This window comes from Anolis sagrei, chromosome 1 (assembly GCF_037176765.1).
Source record: "Anolis sagrei isolate rAnoSag1 chromosome 1, rAnoSag1.mat, whole genome shotgun sequence".
NCBI lineage: Eukaryota > Metazoa > Chordata > Lepidosauria > Squamata > Dactyloidae > Anolis > Anolis sagrei.
In genome coordinates this window covers 257,376,638-257,400,441 of record NC_090021.1, presented here as the reverse complement: position 1 = coordinate 257,400,441, position 23,804 = coordinate 257,376,638, and the positions used below count along the sequence as shown (strand labels likewise).

Here is a 23,804-nt window from a genome sequence, read left to right as displayed (position 1 = left end):
GACTGGACTTAATATCAAGAGGAAACCTTTACCTTTACTTATGCAATGCTTATGACATGAAATTTAAAAAAAAATCAATTATGGTATTCTAGATATAGAATTCAGTGGTAAATTAAAAAAAATCAATTATGGTATTCTAGATATAGAATTCATAGCACACAAGCATTATAAATAAATGCTTGTGTGCTATAGCTTAGAAATCAGTTTGACCAAAGGTAGAATTAAGTTTGACACCATCTTAATTGCCCTGACTCAATGCTATGGGACCCTGGGATTTGTAGATTTTATCAGTCTCTTCCAAAGAGTCTTCCTGCCTCATCCAACTGCAAAATCCCAGGATTCCAAGGCATTAAGTGAAGCCCCTGGTGGCACAATGGCTTAAACCATTGTGCTGGCAAGACTGCTGACCAAGAGGTCAGTGGTTCGAATCCAGGGAGAGCAGGTTGAGCTCCCACTGTCAGCTCCAGCTCCCCATGTGGGGATATGAGAAAACCCTCCCACAAGGATGGCAAAACATCAAAACATCCGGGCATCTTCTTGGCAACGTCCTTGCAGACGGCCAATTCTCTCACACCTGCAGTTTCTCAAGTTGCTCCTGACACGAAATAAAGGCATTCAGTCATGGCAGTTAATGTGCAGCCAAACTGCATTCATGACACAGTGTATACGTGCTCCAAGGAGATCCTTGGTATCCACTGAGGTTGGCGTTCCAGAACCCCTGCAGATACCAAAATCCTTGGATGCACAAGTCATGTTATATACATTAGGGTAGTACAATGGTTCCCAACCTGTTGGACCCCAGGTGTTTTGGCCTACAACTCCTAGAAATCTCAGCTTCACTAGCTGTTAGGTTTTCTGGGAGTTGAAGGCCAAAATATCAGGGGACCCACAGGTTGAGAAGCACGGGTGTAGTAGAATTCTGTCCCTCATATAAAATGGCAAAATCAAAGGTACTTTTTTTTAAAAAAAAATTAAACCATGGATAGTTGAATCCATGGGTGTGGAGAGCTGACTGTATTCATCCCTCAAAGGCTGGAAAAATAAAACTTGATGAACTGAATAGGATCTTTGATACTTTCTCTGAAACAATTTGTTATCTATAGCAGGAAAGGAAGGCTCTACTATACTGCAAATTTTAAAATACAATGGTCTATTATATATGTCCTTAATGTTGTTGTAATGATATATTTAATGAAGAGTCAGTTGTATTCCCTAGGACAATTGAGGTATTGTGCAAGTTGTTTTGCAGGTGTTTTACAGTGAACCTGAAGCATGGTTAAAAGTCAGCATGGCACAAATGGGGCATGTAACAAAATGTGAACCTGACTGTCTGCAGAGTTTGCATTTGCATTGATTTATTAGGTGCCATTTTGACCGGTGAATGACACATAATGCAGTAGGTTCTTGGAGTAGGGAGCTTACAGTGTATGGTCTTCGCTTTTTGTTCTTTTGTCAAGGAAACTTTGTCTGCCCTTTCCTAAATCAAGAGTGAAATAATTTTTGTACTGATGGCTAGTGTCATAACATTATCCAAACAAGGCATTGTAATAATCTAGTAACTTAAAAAACATTTGCAAAATGATAGAACTGAGAACAGTAATTGTACAGACTTGTCTCTAACAGCCTAGAATAGAGAAAAAGCAATGGTAACTGGTGAGATGGAGGACTTCTATTGATCACACACATAAAGACAGGATTTCATAATGATAGAAGGGAATATTTTTCAGGTGGCCTTTTTTTGCTTTTCTGGTATGCTTGCTATTTTTAGCTGTTCTCTCATATATGCAGAAACATCACTTTTTATTACTGGTCCTTTTTATTTCAAATTAAGAAGAAGCACAGAACTACTGTTTTTGTAATTCAGAATTAATAATAAGAAAATGCCTCCAGAATTTCCTCACTTCTATGCTGCCATTGTTCTGCAGTTCACATGGCTACATTTATATATATATATAAAAACACTCTTAATTTACACAGGATAGACTTATCCCTTGTTTATGTAATAATCACTATGTTATTATAGAGGGAATATGGGAATCCTCCAACAAAATATTACAAAGCATTGTCAGTTACTGATAGTATTTCTTCTTAGGATGTGTTTTCATCACTTTCAACATATTATTTTATTTTATTTTGCAGTTAACTTTCCATCTTCAACAGCCACTGTTGAAGTGGGTGGATGACTTGTTTCCAAGGATTTTTTTTAAAGTTAAACTTCAGAGTTCTCCTGAGAGTGGCAGTATTTTCCTCTTTCTTATTGATGAATTGGCTTTCAGTGCTATCTTGTAGACTGTAGTACAAGTAAATTGGGCCCACTGAATTGGTGGAATTTATCTCTGCTTTGATTTACCAAGTTTTCATGGATTTGTTGGATCCTATATATTCCTCTATAAGTCTAGAAATTTTAGTGAAAAAATAAACACAAAACACCTGAGTCAGCGTATCCATGGGTCAGTGTGAGTACTGTACCTTAACTCTTATATAAAAGGAAACTTTTCCTTCTCTGAGTCAAGTTGTGATAGGCAAGAGCGTAGTCCATTCTGGGATATCCTAAAAGAAGTACTGACCCCCTCTAATCTCTGCTGTGGCACCCCTTATGGACTTTTTGAATGCCTAGAAGGGGAAATGGCAATGACAGTTAGGGATAGCTGCTGGGTCAACATTGGTGCTTTCACTTCTCCATGAAGTGATCCTTGACTTATCCACAGGTCATATCAAAATCCATAATGTAAGCCCCAAAACATGCTTTCAATTTATACACAATATCAACTTAGACATATATGTATATAGTGCTTCTGTTGGAATTAACAGTCAGAGTTGAATGGGATTCATGGGGGTTCCAGATGATGTTGCAGGTGTTTCACAGCAGTTCTAGTCAGTGATGGGGGATTGTGGTAGTCCCAACAGTTTGTGGAGGGCTACATGATTCTCTTCCCAAATTTAACTAATCTGCCCTAAATTGATTTCTTTTATTTTATTTTTAAATGGAGTGTCAAGAAATTTCTACTAGGTTTTGAAGCAATACCATGTACTTTAATCTGAATAACACGCATAAACATTGAAATAGTAGTCAGCCCAAGGAAACTGATACTGTTTACTCCATATTCTTCCAGGATATAAGACATGTTTGTACAGAACCACTAACTGTATTTTGAGATAAGAGCATTTTATTTGCCTTCTGCTGCTCTTTGAATTGCAATATTTGTGTGTGATAAAACATATCCTATTAGCAGTAGCATAACATGTGGTCACAGATTCATGCTTATGCTGATACTAAAATCCATTCCAGAATGGTGATATATTTAAAAAAGAGAGTTGTCACAAAAAATTGATTAATCTTTAAGGGCACTCTTAACTGTTTGTTGATTTGACAGTCACCATAAGCGTTTCCTTTCTGCCTAAGTGTAGCAGATCCAGAGCGATGCAGGGGTTGCCTGTGTATTGGGGTAGACAGGAAAGGCTGTCATCTGCTCTTAAGCGCAAGAATTACTACAGGCCATTTGACTTCCTGTTCTGGGGAAAGGAGGGGGCTTTTAAGAGCTGTGAATATTAAGAGAGAGAGTTCTGCTGTATTTGCCAATCATAAATCTATGCTCCTCTAATTACCACAGTGCATATTTCAATTCATGCTGTGTGGTTTGGAGTTACAAGATAAGCAACTGTTTTGTTTTTGTCGTTACTTCCAGTTCTGCTCAGATATGTAGATGAATAGGATGGAAATTCATATAGGAAGTCAGTCATGACTTTCTGTAGCAGAAATGTGAAATCTAATATCCAAAAGATAGTCATATTCTTTGTATGATCTTGTTAGTGGCAATGGGGCCAAGTCTACTAAAGCTGAATATTAAATTTCCACAAATATTTTTTCTGGTTTTCTTCAATTTACTTCCTAGTATTTTTTACTGCTGAAGTTCAGGGGAGAGAGCAAAACTTAAGTTGTTGACATTTAAAAAACAAATCAGACATCACATATATAGTTGTGGGAATATTATTTTCTTAGTCTTTCCCTTATATTTGGTTTCAGATCAGGCATAAATTCTATTGAGAATGAGACAGATTCCGGTAAAAAAATAGGTTAGGAAAGAATAGTTCATAAATTTTAGAAAATACGTTTATATCCTGCTCTTTTTTCAAGGAACTCAGGTTATCATAACCACCTTGTGAGAAGTAGGAGTCATTTTCTTAAAGATTGCAACTGGTTCTAGGTGAGTAAGTTTAAAGAATGAATGGGTATTCAGGTGTAAGTCACACTGGTAGAGCTGTAACTACCCACGAATTACACCAACTTGTGCTTTTTATCACTTTTTTCCAAAGGGAACATACAAATGGATGCAGGCTCTTGAGGTCACAGCTCCCTTCAACAAGCAAGATAATATCCTAGCAAGGTTATAATGATCTATCCAAACTCAGAAGTGATTGGGGACTAAAATTGTCAGGAAATGTAGAATTAATGCAATCAAGAAGACATGACTGCTTTGTGCAATGTGTGACCCAACATGAAGATGTTATTGAATGCTAGTTTATAGTACTGGGCCTCCGTGTATGCAAATATATAGTCTTTTCTTTCTGCAGTATATTTCTACAAAATAAATTACATTGTTAGCCTGATGTGATCTTTCCCCCCAACTTAAACACTGTCCATTTTGCAAGACTAGAAATCATTTGTCTTATAGGACATTAAGTCTGGCAGTGTCACTATTACCATAGTCTGCATGGAATAGTAATAATAATAATCAGTGGTATCTCAAACTTGTATTTAGATGGAATTCTGAAGTGCCAAGACTAGAGTATCCAAGTGAAAATTGATACTGAATTGTTCTCTTCCTACTTGTTGTAAGTTTGCCTATGAAGAGTGCTGTATATTTGTTGTGGAACCCTGTACTTCTGCCTGCTAAAATTGCTTCAAGTTCATAAATGGAAACATTAGTCCAGGCTTGAAAATACCAAAGTGCCATATGAAGTGTATATTTACTTACCAAGTGCATATTTATTTGGTAAATGCAGAGAATATCCAAACCATTGGATCCATAATTGCCTGATATAAAAATATTTTTGTGTTGCTTCACTTCTTATTGTGTAATATTGTTGTTTAATGTACTGTAGCAAAGGTGGCTTTTAATTCCTACATAATAGGGATTGGTCTTTCTGGATTTTCTTTGGCTTTCTCATTAACTTTTTTCCCACTCAGACGCAGCTAAGATTTTCAAACTTGCAATTTCTTTAGTTTTGCTGAATGCATTTCTTGCACTGCAGAAATGCTTGTGTGGTTCACCTTGGTTATTTATTTTATTTAAAACATTTATATACTACCCTTCTCACCCCGAAGGGGACTCAGTTGGAGCACAGCATATATACAGCAAGCATTCCATACTGGATCATAAAATAGCTATAAATATACATAAACACTAAAACAGTTACATCTACTTTAAATCAGTTGTTTCAAATCATCTCAAAACACCATGCTGGCTCCGGTCAGCTGAGTGGGTTTACTATTATTGCTTCACTGCACTGCCCCAAAGGCTTGATCCCACAGCCAGGTTTTTACCATCTTTCTGAAGGACAGGAGAGAGAGGACTGATCTAATCTCGCCAGGAAGGGGGTTCTATAGCTGGGGAGAGGGGACAATCACTGAGAAGACCCTCTCTCTCTCTTGTCCCTGCCATTTTTAGCATATGGTATGCTAAAAGTTAAATGCTATGCATCACTATCATATAGTTGTAGTTATGATGGCTACAGGTAACATTCTGATTATAGCACTCCTTCAGTAACCAAATAACTGAGAAAGCAGTGAGTATTTTAAATTATCCAAATGGACACTATGTCCATAAGTAATTTTACAGGTAGAAACTGAGATCTGATCTTCTTCAACACTTGTTCAAGCATTTGAGACTTTTAACTCTCTGCAATGGGCAAGATGATGAATGTAGAGATAATAGGGAAATATTATTTGATCTTAAAGTCATAGCATCTAAATGTTTTCTCGTTTAAGTTGAAATGGGAGATGAAAGGTCTGCAAACATACATTCAGATAAACCTTTAGCAGGTAATGTGATGTCTTCACCTGAACTAATCTCTAGGAATTCTGGGAGCAAAAAAGGTGGAAAAATGTAACACTCCATTTTTGAATATACAGAAACTTTTTGTAAATGTTGTACTGTTGCCATCCTGAGTGAAGCAGACTGGCTCTTTTATTGATGGAAAAACTAAAAATGAGCAATCTCCTCATAAATAGGTGGTCATTTTAGATGCTATATAAGGATTTTTAAAGAAGTAGAAGCCAAATTTGGGTAGCCTGCAGGGGGATAACCCTCAGAGGATAAAGTCCCAGCTTCGAGTGGTATAAAATCCTCTTCAGAATAGGTTCTGCTTCTATATAGGTAACCATAACACTATTTCATTGGTATCAAATTTGGATTTTTCCCCATGTGGCTCATTCAGCTATCATTATTTATTGTTGTATCCTAGTTACAACTATTTGTAGAGAATTTGGTTAATTACTTCGCTTAACTTTACTGAGATTGAATTTCTGTAAAGATACTTGGCCAGCAGTCAAATAGTACTATTCGTATTTATTTCCGACCTTTATTTCAGTAATGAGACTTAAGCCAGCTAACAGAATATTTATATTAAATTTGTATTAAAATTGTAAAACATTCAACAAAAGTATGAATGTGAGTTAATTAAAACAATTAAACAATGTAAAAGGTTTAAAAGTTATTAAAGACATTTAACAGCCATTACAAGGCTACATACAAACTTTACCCACAATTTCTAACATTCTGATAGTAAGAGTATAAGAAGAGGACAATCCTTGCTTTCTTAAGGAAGAAGTTTGGGATCAGCCACTGAGAATGCTCTCTCCCTTGTTCCTGCCAAAAGAACCTGAGGCCCCTTCTACACTGTCCTTATATCCCAGGATCTGGGATATAATCTGCTTATCCCAGATTGTATGGCAGTGGAGACTCATATAATCCAGTTCAAAACACAACCTTGGATCAGATTTGAGGATATAAGGACAGTGTAGAAGGGGCATAAGAAGGTGGTGGGGCAGAGAAAAGGGTCTTTCCAGAAGAACATAGAGCTCTAATAGGTTCATAAAGGAAGATACAGCCCTTCAGTGCAGTAGTCTAGACCAGGCATCCTCAAACTGCGGCCCTCCAGCTGTTTGGGCCTTCAACTCCCAGAATTCCTGACAATTGAATAAGCTTGTTGCGGCTTCTGGGACTTGGAGGCCCAAACAGCTGGAGGGCCGCAGTTTGAGAATGCTTGGTCTAGACCCAAGCCATTTAGAGCTTTATAAGTCATAACCAGCACTTTGAATTGTGCTTAGAAACAGACTGGCAGCAAGTGGGACTGTTATCAGCCCTCGTTAACAATGTGATTGCTATCCTTTTGGCCAATTTAACTTTCTTTGCACTTTCTAAAGGCAGCCCCACATAATGCACATTACTCTGATATAACTGCAATGTACCCAAGGCATGTGTTGCCATTGACAGATCTGACTTCTGCAGTAATGGGCATAGTTGGTGCAAGTAGAAATTGTACTCCTAATCCTCACCGAGACTTAGACTTCTAAGCTTAGACCTGAATCCAAACTGTGACCCTGCATTTTCAGGAGTATAACTCCATATACATATTAAATAATTAAGAACCACAGTTGAAGTAGTAGTTCAGAAGTGGGTTCTGCTTTAATGCACTGCTGTGCATTTAAATATTCCTGATTCTGCTTTAAAGCAGAATAGGGAATATTTAAATGCACTTTAGTTCAAACAAATAAACCAGTAATTTCACTCTGTGATTTATATATTGAGGCTAGCCCTAAATTGCAGTCCCCACAGCAGCAAAAGTTAGCCTAATTTTGGACTATGTATTGTCGAAAGCTTTCATGGCTGGAATCACTGGGTTGTTTTAGGTTTTTCGGGCTATATGGCCATGTTCTAGAAGCATTTTCTCCTGACATTTCGCCTGGATCAATGGCAAGCGTCCTCAGAGGTTGTGAGGTCTGTTGAAAACTAGAAAAATTGGGTTTATATATCTGTGGAATGTCCAGGGTGGGAGAAAGAACTCTTGTCTGTTGGAGCTAGGTGTGAATGTTTCAATTGGACGCCTTGATTAACATTAATTTTGGACTGTTTTCTGTTTCATCCTTTATCCCTTGCTTTTTGTACTCTGTAGCTCAGCGAAAAATTCTGGAGAACTCTAAAATTTGTTTGAAATTTTGTTACATTTTAGCTGTCATTCCAAATCTTTTATGGAACAACACAGCTACTTTCCTTTCTATTTATGTTTTCTGGATTCTTACTGATAAATTCGCAATAAATGAATAATACAAAGGTGGCAAATGGAACGAATTGCAATAAACTCAGTTACTTTCTCCTGATGGAGAGTTAGCTAATTTTTGTGGCTAGACAAGGTTTTTGTTCTCTCCTTGAGACCGCAGATCAATGGCACGATTCACTTTTTTTAATAATGCAGGAGAGAGGAAAAGGCTGGAGTCATTGATGACATTAAGATCAATGTGGGTGACAGATAAGAATTATTCCACGAGAGCTGTCTTCCCTGTTGTATTGAACAATCCATTTTCAGAAAAAGGCAGTACAGGTTTCACGCAACAGAGCTTTGTTTTCATTGCCTTTAGAAACACTGTAGAATTTTAGCAGGCTTATACAGGCAAGTTAGTACTTGCTTTCTAGTATTAAAATACTTAGGATTCTTATTTGACTTATATTATTATACAGCAGTATTCTTTAAGGACCAAGCCGGAGCATTTAGAAATAAGGAAATTACAATAAATTGGGAAAATTACAATAAATTGGAGAAATTACAATAAATTAAAAGAAGTGCCTATCTTTTAATCAGTCTCTTGAAAGTACAGTATATACAGAGGACTTTTTTCATTTAGCTAGATGCACATAAACCTTTCAAACAAGGAAAATAATTTTAATGACCACATTGTCTGCTTAAGAAGTGTTTTCTTATTTATAAGGGATCAATTGTTTTCTCTTTGTCTATTGAAAATATGACTATTATGTTTTCAGCCTAATGACATCTAGAAATCTGTTTTATTATTTAAAATTAGATGTTATATCACTTTGAGTGAAATATTGCATGAAAACAGTGGGCAGTGATGAAAGCTAGGGGATGCTAAGCTCTGATCTGCATACTAATCTTGGAGATGTAGATGTTTAGAGAAAGTCAGTTCATATTGAAAATTCTCAAAGATAAACACTTCGAAGCATCTATAAAATATTCAGTTTTGTTGAATCTCCTGAAAATAGAGCTGCAATGATTGGCACTTGTATTTGAATCCCACATGCGAAATTTATGAGCTTTCTGTTGTTTTTTAAAATGCAGCCAGAGTCACAGCAGACAATTCTAGAAAAATATACAATTCTGAAACGATACTGTGCAATTCAAAAATGTAAGTGAATGCAAACTTGCTATTATACGAGTCAATATAAGTATGAAAACTAAAATGTGTAGTCAAGGTTATTCTGGAACCCAGACCTTGATCAAACTGCATGAAATGTGACTCTTAAGCAATGATGCCTATGAGCAGACACAAGGCAAATGCACAGGAGTGTTGTAGCAGAGCATGCTGTTTCCTGGAATTGCATAGTGTTCAGCAGTATGCAGTTTTTCTTTTTGAAAATTCCCCAAGAGGAAGCAGCAGAAAACAAGTGCATATTACTCTTTTCCATCTAAAGCTAAGGAAGCTGCCCTGACCCTAAGCCATTGTCTGTCAGCAGTAATGGACTAAATGAGGGCAAACAAATTGAAACTTAATCCAGACACAACAAAGGCACTGCTGGTCAGTTGGAAGGTAGATCAGGGAATAGTGATTCAGCCTGTGCTGGGTGGGTTTACACTCCCCCTGAAGACATAGGTCTGCAGTTTGGGGGTCATCTTTGACTCAGCACTGAACCTGGAAGCCCAGGTAATGGCAATGGCCAAGAGGGACTTTGCACAATTAAAACTGTGTGCCAACTGTGCCCATTTCTTGAGAAGGCAGATCTGGCCATGGTGGTAGATGCCTTATTTACATCCTGTCTGGATTACTGTAACATGTTCTATTTGGGACTGCCTCTGAAGAGTTCTCTGAATCTTCAGCTGGTCCAAAGAGCTGCAGCTAGGTTGCTAACTGGGGCTGGCAATAGGGATATAATAAAACAATTACATCAGCTCTATTGGCTGCCAGTCTGTTTCCAGGCACAATTCAAAGCTATAGACTGTTCAGATCCAGCCTGTTTGGCAGACTGCACCCCGTTGTGCCTGGGCCCTGAGATCTTCAGGAGAGGCCCTTCTCTTGGTCCCACCTCCATCTCAAGCTTGGTTGGTAGGAACGAGAGAGTGCCCATCCTAGTGGCTGCCCCTCAACTCTAGAAAGCCCAAGGAAGCCAGAATGTACCCTTACCTGTTGTCCTACCAGCGCCAAGCTAATATATTTTTATTCAGAAAGCCTTTTTAAGATCTAGTCAAACTGTGTTGTGGTTTTAACTTTGAATATGTTTTAATTGATTTTAACTGTGATTTTTAAAAATAATGTTTTAATATTTTAATATTTAATTATGTTTTCATGTTTGCAGATTTGTGTATTTTAGGTTGTATACTAATGCTTGTATGTTAAGCTGCTTTGAGATAAAGCAGAGTATAAATAAATAAATAATATAACTCTTTTGGATTGCAAAGCTCAGAAGGAATGAAATGGAGCAGAAAAAGATTTTTAATAAATCATTATAATAAAACAATTAAATTTCATTTAGCCATCAAGATAATAGCAACTTGGAGTTAAAAAAGAGGAAATGTTAAGTTGTTAAAGATAAAAATAAAAGGTATGGACAATGAAAGAGGCCTTTGCTGGCACCAGATGTCAAGCCTCCCTGAAGAATCAAAGTACAATAACAAGATGCCACTACTAGAAAAAGTTATTTTTCATAGCCTCACTCTGCTCCCTGAAGGTAAGGAACAGATTCATTGGAGGAGTATAACATCTGGTTAGTTGATCCTTGAAGAGCACAGGTTCTAAGCCATTTAATGTTTAATAGTCAAGTGTACAGTATTTAAAATACATACAAAATGTTGAGGTGCACGAACCAAATGTAGAGGGCTGGAGCCAATAATAGACAGAGTATAAGGATTTTATCTTTAAAGATCCCACCCGCTATCACCAATTGTACAGGACGCACTCTCCAATTTTACAGGTGTGGATGATTATGGAGGGAATTAATCTCAGGCCTCAATTGTGTATGAGAATTTGTTATAGAGGAGGCCAATTATTGTTTGTAAATTCAGGTAACTGCCACCAACGTGAGGTATTTAAGGTATCACTGATGAGATCTGGCTCTACAGACGCAGATTAATGGAGGTGAGATGGTCTTCAACAAAAGTTAACAAGTTTATTGTGTACAAAGTGTATGGTTGCAGGCTGTTAATTAACTTATAGAACTTTGAATATAACTTGGTTTGTAATACAGTCCACTCTTCTAGATGACACAGCTAGTGATTAACTTTTACTGAGGTGAAGCACTTTGGTGAACAATGTTTCCTAATACGAATAGCCTTCCAGTTTGATCTTTCCTTGATCAAATTCCTGATCTCTAGTCCTTCCTCGACTAGGGATCTTAACAAGCTTCCTTTAGTCTACTTTAACTAAAGAAACTGGTCAGGTTTCTCCCTTCAGCCCTCCTAGACTGAAAAACCTCCAGCTATTCACACCTCTCTCCCAGGCTTTTTCAAGCCTCTCCTCTCACTCTCAGACTCCAACTGCCCCTTTTCCAAAGACGCAGATAACTTCTCCTCCTTGGCTCCGCCCACTTCTCACTCTCTGAGCTAGCCTGCCTGGTTTCCTTGGCAACGCTCCCTGTTGGTTCAAACCAGATAACTCTAGTTTTAGCTACTGTTACAAACATAAACATACACTCTAACAGTTAAACATATACATAGTATCAATGACTTCTGCACACAAAACCACTAAAATTTGGTGTCATTCTTTTAAAACTAATAATATCTGTTTTATATGTCCAGTCGTAGTTCACAATATAGCTATTGAAATGTTATACCAAGTGAAGTTTATCAATTGATTTTGAGATGTAAACCTGGGCACAATACATTTCTGAGATACAGAGTGGATGTTATCTTGGCATGGATTACTTTCTAGGGAGGCCTTGTCCATGAAATCCATAGTCCAATGTTCATGTCACCATACCATGCTTTGAATCATATAGTCTTAAAATTCAGAGCAATGAGAGGAGTGAGCTCAATTGTTAAGCATGACATCCCATTGTTTTCATACCAAAATTTCTGGAGATTGCAGTTGATTAATTGAAATTTTCATATTGTAATTGGTATGTTGAAATGTAAGTCATTGTTGCTAAATCCTCATGATCTGGTTTTTGATGGAACATTGTCCTTTTTAATTGTGTTAGAAAGCAAGGAATGTTTTTGAGATGCACTTGTACACGCTATTCCCATATTCCCTCTGACAGCAAAAACCAGGATTTTCCCTGTTTTTTTTTTATGTCAGAGGGTATAGGAATAGCTACCTTGTGATTGATTGCATTTCAGTTCCTTGGGTTATGAAAGCACCTGAATCTCACTGCTGTGAGAAAACTGATTGGATTAATGGAGTACTGTAATGGTCAGTGCCATTGCAGTTCAGTGTTGTACCAATTGATTAGCGCATGGAGACAGTTCAGATTGATTCACTGTCTCTTTTAACTTGGAATGACTTGAGTCTTTGAGATGAATACTGGGCAGTAATTTCTTTAGGAAAAAGTAGTTTGCATGAGAATCACAATGCTTCTTAAATGTCCTCAGTCCATTTTTAAGATTACTATCACAGTTAGATCATTGTTTTTCTTGTATTGCTTCTGCCAAAAATTAGCTGCCATATCCAGAACATTCCTGAAATAATTTCAGATTACAGATTTTTCATAGGGGTGTGCTTGATTTGAATTTTTTAGTTGTATTAGCTATTATAAATACTGATAATATAAAGGATATGACTAATGCAGATAAGCAAAGTGCTTGTAGATTAATTTCTTTATTCTAGTGTAGTTTGCCTCTGTTAGATTTCTGACAATTCCTGTTTTGCCACAATATCTTGTGTTCCATTATATGCCCCTCCTGAGAGTTGTAGATCCCCAGGAGAGCCTTTGTACAATTCTTTTGGCAAAATAGATTGGGGAAGAGGGTGGGTGGGAAAGTTCACAAAATAGTTGATCCAATCCATAGTGGAAAATAATAATTTATAGTCTTCAGTCGAGAGTTCCGCAATTACAGTACTTTGGTGTTCACTTAGAATGTTTTGACAAATACTCTCAAACATTCATCAGGGAATTCTTGGAAGTTGTCCCTTCTTGTGAGGAAGCAATTTTTGTTCATTTTCAGTGTTTCATCTGCACACCAAATTATAGGTAGTCTAACCACTTCACCAAAGACATTTGACAGGGTCAAGGAGAGAGAGAGTATTTTTGGTGACTGCTGCCAGGTTTTCAACACCTCCCTAAGGAGGCAGGATAGTTTCCTCATTGCTGCCCTTCAAATAGCAGGTAAAACGTGTTTATTCTCATAGGTTTGCATAAATTGATGGTAATGGACTATTTAATTGTATATTGTCTTTATTATTTTTGTCTTTGGAGATTTTTTAAAAAATGTTTAATGCTGCAGATACTTCAGTTGTATTTAAAAATATTAAATGATGTCTTTGCATGTATTTTAAGCCATATTTGTTTTAGTATCTTGTAAATTTCCTTGAGGCCCAATACTGTGAGAAAGGTGGACTATACACAAATAGATTACTATTATTGCTATTAATCATACAACCTTGGGGACAAAGGCCCATGCTATAAAGTGTATGTCACTTTGTTTTTGGCATTATTTTTGACTTAGGGGATTACTTTAATTTTCACATATTGGCTATTAAAAATTGATTCATTAGTATATCAAGGGCATGGCAAAAACTATCTTTGTTTTCTGAAATTACACATCAAGTAATAGAACCAAGTGGTGCTTTAAAATTCAGAGTAGTCTAATTGGTGTGATTTTAATGTTGGTTTCTTCATTGTGGTCTCAGTGACTCAGGGAAATGGGTTATTTGAATTGGTGCACTACATAATTCAGAATCTTCTAGAACAGTTATGTACAGATTTTGGTGGTAGTCCTTCCTCCTATCCATGTGGCCAGCATGGTTCCTTCTCAGTCCCTCAGTTTCTTTTCATCTGTCACAGCAGTAGCATCAAAGGAAGTATAGGTAGGAATTTCAGGATTACAAATTGACTTTGATTCTTGGCTTGACGTCAGACTGACTGATTTCAGTAATGGCCTAATAGTTTGCTACCAGTGGTCTATTATGGCTTCATCCAGCTCAATTAAAGGTGTACCTCTTGTAGGATTAAAATCCTTTAGGAAAAAATGGTCACTCACATTGCCTTTTGTGCCTTAGTTAAGACCATAATATGAGGGCCTGTGTTAATTGGAAGGTGTTTACCCCATGAGCATGCAAAAAAAAATCTTGAAGCTCAATGCTCTCTTGTGTGAGCAAGCCATGACTGCCTCTGGCAAGCCTTCTAAATTGGTGGGTGGACTTTGCTGGTGACAAACCACAAGCTGGTTGAAGTTGGCTTTCAGATTATGTTTTTTGGCCACACTTCACCATAGTATTCGATACAGATTGCAACAGAAGTTTTCCTCTTCTTGATATCTGGTTGGCATAGAGAGAATGAGATTATGTGAGCCTACATTATACTCATTCACATCCTGGTTTATAAAATAAGTTTTGGTTTTGAGTCATTTGGAAACATGCTTATTGTTAGAGAAATTGCTTGTATAATTAAAAGTAAAATACTGGAGTAAATAAGATTTAGGGACCCTTCTACACAGCCCTATATCCCAGAATATCAAGGCAGAAAGGTTAAGATGGCGGCGCGGCAGCAGCAACAAACTTTAGCTCTGGCAGAGTAAGAACTGTAACTTTTTAAATCTTGTTACCTGAGCCATAAAATCACCCCCAAATTATTTTTTGCCAAACCAGGGTCGCGAAGGTGGCCTTGGGGAGGCAATTGAAGGGGCACAGGCGAACACAGAGCCTGAGGAGCTAGAAGAAGGAGGAGGAGGTAGAGCTGGTTATCCGCCATTACAGCATTGCGGGCTACGAACTCGCTCCCTCCCGGTTCCCCGCTTCCACGAGCTGCACTTCCATCAAGCGCTTACCTGCTTTTGGCGTTGTGACCACTGCCTCGCAGCCGCCGGGCGGTAGAAACCGAAACTGAAAGAAACCGAGCGGAGGCCGACGAATCTGCTGGGGCTTGCTATCGGCACAGCCGGGCGGAGTTTTCTTTTTCTTACGGCCTTTCCTCGCCACCAGCGGACGCTGCTTGCTGGCCTCGCCTTGGAGGGCGGTTTGGGGCCTCTATTGGCCACCGTGTCCCCGTGGCCTGGCACAGCCGGTTGGAGTCTCCCGGCGGACGCTGTTATTCTTCGCCCTGGGAGCGGGTTGGGGCCCTCCATCGGCCCTCGCGCCTTCTGTTGGCCCGGCACAGCCGGGCGGGGTCTTTCTCCGCGGCCTTCCATACTGCCGCGGTCGTTGTTTTGCTCCCTCGCCCAGGGAGCGGCCTGGCTCCTCCGTGTCCTCTGGGTCCTACTGACGGGCCCGTATCCTTGGCTGCATCCTAACCGCCTCTGCGCTTCCACCTTGAGAGGTCTCGGCTTGGCTCCAGCGGGCGTCGGCGGACGCTTCACGGCCTGCAGCTCCGGCAGCTCGACACCCCTAGGGCCCTCTCAGGATTAGGAGAGGCCTTGCTGCCTTTCTACGGTGCTTGCTGCTGGCGCTGGGGCTGGCTACAGCGGGACGCCGCAGCCGGCCGCATTGAGTCCAGCACTAGCCGGCCCTGTGCTGACCGAATTGTGTCACCATCACTGTGTTACCATCACCAGACTGAGTGCCTGCGTTGACCGAGCGCGTACCATCCCGCCGTCTATTCATCCCGCCGTCTATTCCACCAAACCCGGAAGACTGAGTGGGCCACCCTTGCCGGTTAACAATTTTTATCCTTCAGCACCTCATTGTTTAAAATCTTGTAAGATATCAGCATTTATACGACTAGCACTTTAATCCACTATATCACTGGACCTCTCAACTGTATCATCTAGCTCTGAGTGTGCTAACTATTAGGACGATGCTAATTCCCTCGTTCTGATTGATTATTATTGCAACCTATGTGTGACCACCTTAGAATGTGCTGACCGTTCCTGCTGATTGCTAATTAATTAATCTTAATCTGATTCCATGATCAATTGGTTACTTCGTGCACTTTATTAACTGCTGCGATCTTGCACTTTATACCATTAGCACTTTAAATTATTTCTTGTGCATTTAGCCACTATAGCACTTTGAACTCGACTGTTACAGCTAGTGCTGATTCAGGCCTCCATGACGCACTTTAATTAATATCTAGGGTCATTAGCCTTTGCACTTTATCGTTGCTTTACTGTGTTGCTGCTCTATTGTGTTGCTCTGTTGTGTTGCCGCTCTTCATTGCTGCTCTATTATACTGCTAAACATCATCTGTATTCCAACAGCACAATTCCCTGTTCCCAATCTGTGCTTAATAACTACGACCTATGCCATTACCTACTTCCTGGCACCTGTTAATCTGGTTGCTCATTATATATATAGGTAAGAAGGAATGGAATAGCACGAGGGATCCCGAATATGACCTAACGGGACTGAAGAATGCGTGGAGGGCAAAGCTATGGCAAACTGAGACTGTAACATGGCATGTACACCGAAATGAGCCTTGGTTTATTGGTATAAGTACCAAATGCGTCATGGAGGAGGGAGAGGCTTCCGTTAACCGAGGAGCCCCCATAGAAGTCGTGGTGGGGAAGGGGAGATACGGGAAAAGGAGACCTTTAATTCGGCCTAGGGAACGTGGAACAACTTTAGTAATTCCAAATCGGTCTCCTGATATGGTAAGTAGGTGTAACCAGGATGGCGGTCCCTCAGGATTGAAAGTGGTGCTGTTGAACGCCAGATCTGTCAATGGCAAAACAACTATCATCCAGGACTTAATCCTGGATGAGCGGGCAGATCTGGCGTGCATCACGGAGACCTGGCTGGACGAAGCTGGAGGTGTAAACTTGACCCAGCTTTGTCCACCCGGGTTCTCTGTGCAGCATCAACCGAGATCCGGAGGGCGGGGAGGCGGGGTTGCAGTAGTCTACAGAGATTCCATTTCTCTGACCAGGACCTCCATCCCACAGTCAACAAATTTTGAATGCGTCCACCTGAGGGTGGATGACCGGGACAGTTTAGGGATTCTGTTAGTGTACCGTCCACCTCGCTGCACTACAGTCTCCCTACCTGAGCTAGCGGGGGTAGTCTCGGACCTGGCATTGGAGTCCCAACGGCTGGTTGTGCTGGGGGACTTCAATGTCCACGCCGAGGCTGCCCTAACGGGAGCGGCTCAGGACTTCATGTCTACCATGGCGACCATGGGTCTGTCCCAACAAGTATCTGGCCCCACCCACAGTGCTGGACATACATTGGACTTGGTTTTCTGTCAGGGATGGGAGGAAGGTGGCGGTGTTGAGGAGTTATCCATCTCTCCGTTGCCATGGACCGACCACCACCTGGTCAGCTTTAGACTTACTGCACCCCCTAACCTCCGCAGAGGTGGAGGACCTATTAAACTGGTCCGCCCTAGGAGACTTATGGATCCAGAGGGATTCCTGATGGCTCTTGGGGAATTCCCCGCCACCTCGGTTGGTGATCCTGTTGATGCCCTGGTCGCTCTCTGGAATGGGGAGATGACTAGAGCAATAGACACGATCGCTCCAGAACGTCCCCTCTCAAGTAGCCGAGCTAAACCAGCCCCTTGGTTTACTGAGGAGCTGGCGGTGTTGAAGCGAAAGAAGAGGGAACTAGAGAGCGTGTGGCGTTCGGATCCAAGCGAGCCAAACCGAACACGGTTTGTGGCCTTTTTAAGGTCATATGCCGCGGCAATAAGAGCCGCTAAGAAAACTTTCTACACGGCCACTATTGCGTCTGCAAAGAACCGTCCGGCTGAACTGTTCCGAGTTGTCAGAGGCCTTTTAAAACCCTCCATCCAGGATGGGTGTCCTGACGACTCGGCTGCTCGCTGTGAAGCTTTTGCTCGGTTCTTTACAGACAAAGTCGCTTTGATCCGCTCTGGACTGGACGCCGCATTAACGGCAGTCTCTGAGGATGTAACACGAGCATCTGCTTGTCCGATTTTAATGGATTCATTTCAATTGGTTCAAACTGAGGATGTGGACAAGGTGCTTGGAGGAATGAGAGCTACCACATGCATCCTAGACCCCTGCCCATCCTGGCTTCTAAAGGAGGCCAGAGGGGGATTGGCCGAGTGGGTTAAGGTGGTGGTTAATGCCTCCCTTCGGGAAGGCATTTTTCCAGCCAGCTTAAAGCAAGCTGTGATAAAACCGCTGTTGAAGAAGCCATCACTGGACCCCACTCAATTGGTAAACTATCGGCCTGTTTCCAATCTTCCCTTTTTGGGCAAAGTCATGGAACGTGTGGTGGCCTCACAACTCCAGGCATTCTTGGTAGACACGGATTATCTAGATTCGGCACAGTCTGGTTTTAGGCCGGGACATGGTACCGAGACAGCCTTGGTCGCCTTAGTGGATGATCTCCGTCGGGAGCTCGACAGGGGGAGTGTGTCCTTGTTGGTGCTACTCGACCTCTCAGCGGCCTTCGATACCGTCGACCACGGTATCCTTCTGGGACGCCTCGCGGGAATGGGTCTCGGAGGTACTGCTCTGCAGTGGCTCCGGTCATTCCTCGAGGGTCGGTCTCAGAAGGTGTCACTGGGGGACTCCTGCTCTACCCCACAACCTTTGTTTTGTGGGGTTCCTCAGGGTTCAATCCTGTCCCCCATGTTGTTTAACATCTACATGAAGCCGCTGGGCGAGATCATCCGGAGTTTCGGGGTGCGGTGTCATCTGTACGCAGATGATGTCCAACTCTGTCACTCCTTCCCACCCGCTACTAAGGAGGCTGTCGAAGTCCTGAACCGGTGCTTGACCGCTGTGACGGTCTGGATGGGGGCGAACAAATTGAAATTGAATCCAGACAAGACAGAGGTGCTCCTGGTCAGTCGCAAGGCCGAACAGGGTATAGGGCTACAGCCTGTGTTAGACGGGGTCGCACTCCCCCTGAAGACACAGGTTCGCAGTTTGGGTGTGATCCTGGACTCATCGCTGAGCCTGGAGCCCCAGGTTTCGGCGGTGACCAGGGGAGCATTCGCACAGTTAAGACTCGTGCGCCAACTGCGACCGTACCTTGGGAAGTCTGACTTGGCCATGGTAGTCCACGCTCTGGTTACATCCCGTCTTGATTACTGCAACGCTCTCTACGTGGGGTTGCCTTTGAAGACGGCCCGGAAGCTCCAATTAGTCCAACGGGCGGCAGCCATGGTATTAACAGGGGCTGGGCGCAGGGAGCATACAACTCCTTTGCTGTACCAGCTCCACTGGCTACCGATTAGCTACCGAGCCCAATTCAAAGTGCTGGTTTTGACCTTTAAAGCCCTAAACGGTTCTGGCCCTACATACCTATCCGAACGTATCTCGGCCTATCAGCCCACCAGGACCCTAAGATCTTCAGGAGAAGCCCTTCTCTCTATCCCACCTGCTTCACAGGTGCGGCTTGTGGGAACGAGAGATAGGGCTTTTTCTGTGGTGGCCCCCCGGCTTTGGAATGCCCTCCCTACTGAACTAAGATCATCCACCTCGCTAATGGCATTTCGGAAGAAACTAAAAACTTGGATGTTCGTGCAAGCCTTCAATTGATTTTTGATGTGATGTTGTCTGACCATGGATTAGCAATCAAGGATAACGAATTGGACTACGATTTAAACGATGAGATGCTCCGATCTGTATTGGTGGCCCAATACTATGAATGTTTTGTATGTATTTTTAAATTTTTAATCTATATGCTTAAAGTGTATTGTATATTTTAACATGCTGTAAACCGCAACGAGTCGCCGCAAGGCTGAGATGTTGCGGTATATAAGCGTACCAAATATATAAGCGTACCAAATAAAAAATCCCACAGTATCTGCTTTGAACTGGGTTATCCGAGTCCACACTGCCATAAATTCCAGTTCAAAGGAGATAATGTGGGATTTTATTCAACTGTGTGAAAGGGGTCATAGTCTTGAGTCAGAGGCCCTGTGAGCCGGGTGCAGCCCTCCAAGGTCATTTACACACCACCCGCTCAAAACTTTAGGCTTAGGGTTGCCCTAAGTGTGAAATGACTTGAAGGCACATAACAACAATAATCCTAACTAACATTACTATCTCTCCATCCAAAAGCAGGCCCATACTTCTCATTGAAATAATGAGAGTTAACAAAATACAATCATGCTAAATATTGTATTATTTCATATATATATATGCATTACAAATAAGATACGTGCCTAGGAATTTGTTATGTTTCTTTCCCAAACTTTAATCTAAGCCCCCCCCCCCCCCAACAGCCTGAGGGACCTTGAACCGGTCCTCTGCTTAAAAAGTTTGAGGACCCCTGATTTAAGACTTGACTGACATTGTTTAACTATAGCACCAGAACAAAAACAATCTTTAGGAGATATTCCCTTCCTTAGAAAACTATGTAATTCATGGAATTGCCATAAGTTGAATGACTTGAAGGCGTGCACGCACACAATGTGCAAGCTGTACTAGCCAGTAAAGTCAGCAGTGAGGAATGCTGAGAAATGCAGTCCAGCAACATCTGGAGGGTTGCATGATTCCCATAGCTGACCTCAGGCCATCAAAATCTGGAATATTTTGATGTTAATACAAAAATTAAGGGCTGGCATGGAAGAATCCATGTTATCCCTTTGGTTTAATGTAACAGGTTTCTTTTACCATACTGGCATATCAAGAAACACATTTCATATTCAGTTTGAATGACAACCATGGAGTGGTGGTCTTAGGGGACGATAAAATTGTGTAAGAAATTAGTTGTGGAATAATTCATTTAGAAAAAGCAAGGTGCTTGGATGGTTCTAACTGACCTATTCTCCTTATCTTCTGATTAGTAAAATGTATAACTTCATGTTGGAGAGGAATTTTCAAATGTTAAAAAAATACTGATTGGTTTACCTAATTGGTCCAGAATTCTGTCAGACATATTTCTTCTGAAGCTTAGCAAGAACTTTTCATGACACACTCCTGGGTGATGCTAACTTTTCAGCTGCCTCAAATTCCTTCGTTCCCAGCATCATATGAAGGAACTGTGTATTTTTGGAAGTACAGATGTAAATTGCTTTACACAAGTTTATACCACACTGCGGGGCAGAGAATTCCACTGTTGAACACCTCTCACAGTTAGGAAGTTCTTCCTAATTTTCAGGTGGAATATCCTTTCCTGTAATTTGAAGCCATTGTTCGACATCCTAGTCTCAAGGGCAGCAGAAAACAAGCCTGTTCCCTTCTCCCTATGACTTCCCCTCACATATTTATACATTGGACCCAGGACGGAACCCTGCTTATGGCACTCCACTTGTCACTTCTTTCCAGGATGAAGAGGAAGCATTGGTGAGCACCCTTTGGGTTCGTTTGCTTAACCAATTACAGATCCATCTAACCGTAGTTATGCCTAACCCACATTTGACTAGTTTGTTTGACAGGAGGTCATGGGGGACCTTGTGGAAGGCCTTACTGAAATTCAGATATGCTATATCCATGTTGTTCCCTGCATCTACCAAGCTTTTAACTCTATCAAAGAGAGAGGGGGAGATCAGATTAGCCTGGCATGACTTGTTTTTGATAAATCCGTGTTGACTATTAGCAATGACTGCATTTATTTCTACCACTTCCTTAACTATCTTTTCCACAATTTTGCCTGGTATTGATGTGAGGCTTACCTGACAGTAATTGGGTTATCCTTTTTTCCCTTCTGAAAGATAGGGGCTACAGATAAGGACTACTGCTGGGACTTGTCCTGTTCTCCAAGAACTCTCAAAGATGATTACCAGTTCCGAAATAACTTCTGCTAGTTCCTTCAATATTCTTGGATGTAGTTGATCTGGCCCTGGGGACTTGAATTCATTTAGAGTAGCCGGGTATTCCTGGATGACTTGTTTTCCTATTTGGGGTTGGATTTCCCCTAATCCTTCATCCACTCCATCTACTTCATCACACTAAAGCAGTGTTTCTCAACCTGGGGGTCGGGACCCCTGAGGGGGTCGCGAGGGGGTGTCAGAGGGGTCGCCAAAGACCATAAGAAAACACAGTATTTTCTGTAGGTCATGGGGATTCCATGTGGGAAGTTTGAACCAATTCTATCGTTGGTGGAGTTCAGAATGTTCTTTGATTGTAATGAACTATAAATCACAGCAACTACAACTCCCAAATGTCAAGATCTATTTTCCTCAGACTCCACCAGTATTCACATTTGGGCATATTGAGTATTTGTGCCAAGTTTGGTCCAGATCCACCATTGTATGAGTCCACAGTGCTTTCTGGATATAGGTGAACTACAACTCCAAAACTCAAGGTCAATGCCCATCAAACCCTTCCAGTGTTTTCCATTGGCCATGGGAGCCAAGTTTGGGTCAAATCCATCGCTGGTGGAGTTCAGAATGCTCTTTGATTATAAGTGAACTATAAATCCCAGCAACTACAACTCCCAAATTACAAAATCAATCCTCGCCCAACCCCACTAGCATTCACATTTGGGTGTATTGGGTATTTGTGCCCAGTTTGGTCCAGTGAATAAAAATGCATCCTGCATATCAGATATTTACATTATGATTCATAACAGTAGTAAAATGACTGTTATGAAGTAGCAACGAAAGTAATGTTGTGGTTGGGGGTCACACAACATGAGGGACTGTATTAAGGGGTCACGGCATTAGGAAAGTTGAGAACCACTGCACTAAAGAATGAATCCTCTTTAAAACAGTTTTCTGCCTGTTGCAGAATTCTGGGGTGAGGGTGTTAAAGGCTCCTCACTAAACTACAAACCACAGAATTCTGCAGGATGCAGCAACCGGATTTAAAGTGGATTTATTGTCTAGTTGATGAGGTCCCAAGACGGCTTTCTTTTTGTGAGAAGACTGAGGCAAAGAAGGTATTATGTAGTTCTGCCTTTTCCCTATCCCCTGTCAGCATTTCCCCATCTTCTCGCAGAGCCTTATCACCTCCTTGTTCTTCCTTTTTCTACTAACTAAGCCCTTTTTATTGTTTTTAATGTCCCTGGGGTCATTTTGCACTTTAGGCTTGCGGACCTTTTCCCTACAGGTTTTGGTTATTTGTTTGAATTTGTCTTTGGTGATTTCTCCCCTTTTCCACTTCTTGTGCATGTTTCTTTTGAGTGTTAGCCCAGTTAGAAGTTCTTTGGACGTCCATTCTGGCTTCTTTGCCCTTGTCTTATTTTTTTCTCTTTGTTGGCACTGTTTGCAACTTCTCCTTGATTTCACTCTTGAAACACTCCCATCTATCCTTAGCTCCCTTGTCTTTTAATACTGGCATTCCCTATTTGGGGTTGGATTTCCTCTAATCCTTCATCTGCTCCATGTTGTCTATACGTTCCCTCCACACACATGTAGTCTTACAAAGGCTGGTAGCTTCAAAACCTCATCTCCGATTTCCATCAAGGGAGACCTAACACCCAAAGGAGAATGCATTAAATTGATGTTCTGTTACAATGTGCTCTAACCTAGTGGCCTTCCAATAGATTGGACTTCCGTCATCCTCAACCTTTCCTGGGCAAAGATCAGAATTGTTGCTTATTATGGCAAGATTTCCACTGA

The 23,804-nt window shown here is 41.2% G+C and overlaps 1 protein-coding gene across 1 annotated transcript in view; it reads left to right on the top strand.

Annotated features, from left to right (window-relative positions):
- QSER1 (glutamine and serine rich 1) overlaps nt 1-23,804 on the top strand; it is a 51,438-nt gene that overhangs the window by 2,082 nt on the left and 25,552 nt on the right. The window lies entirely within an intron of this gene.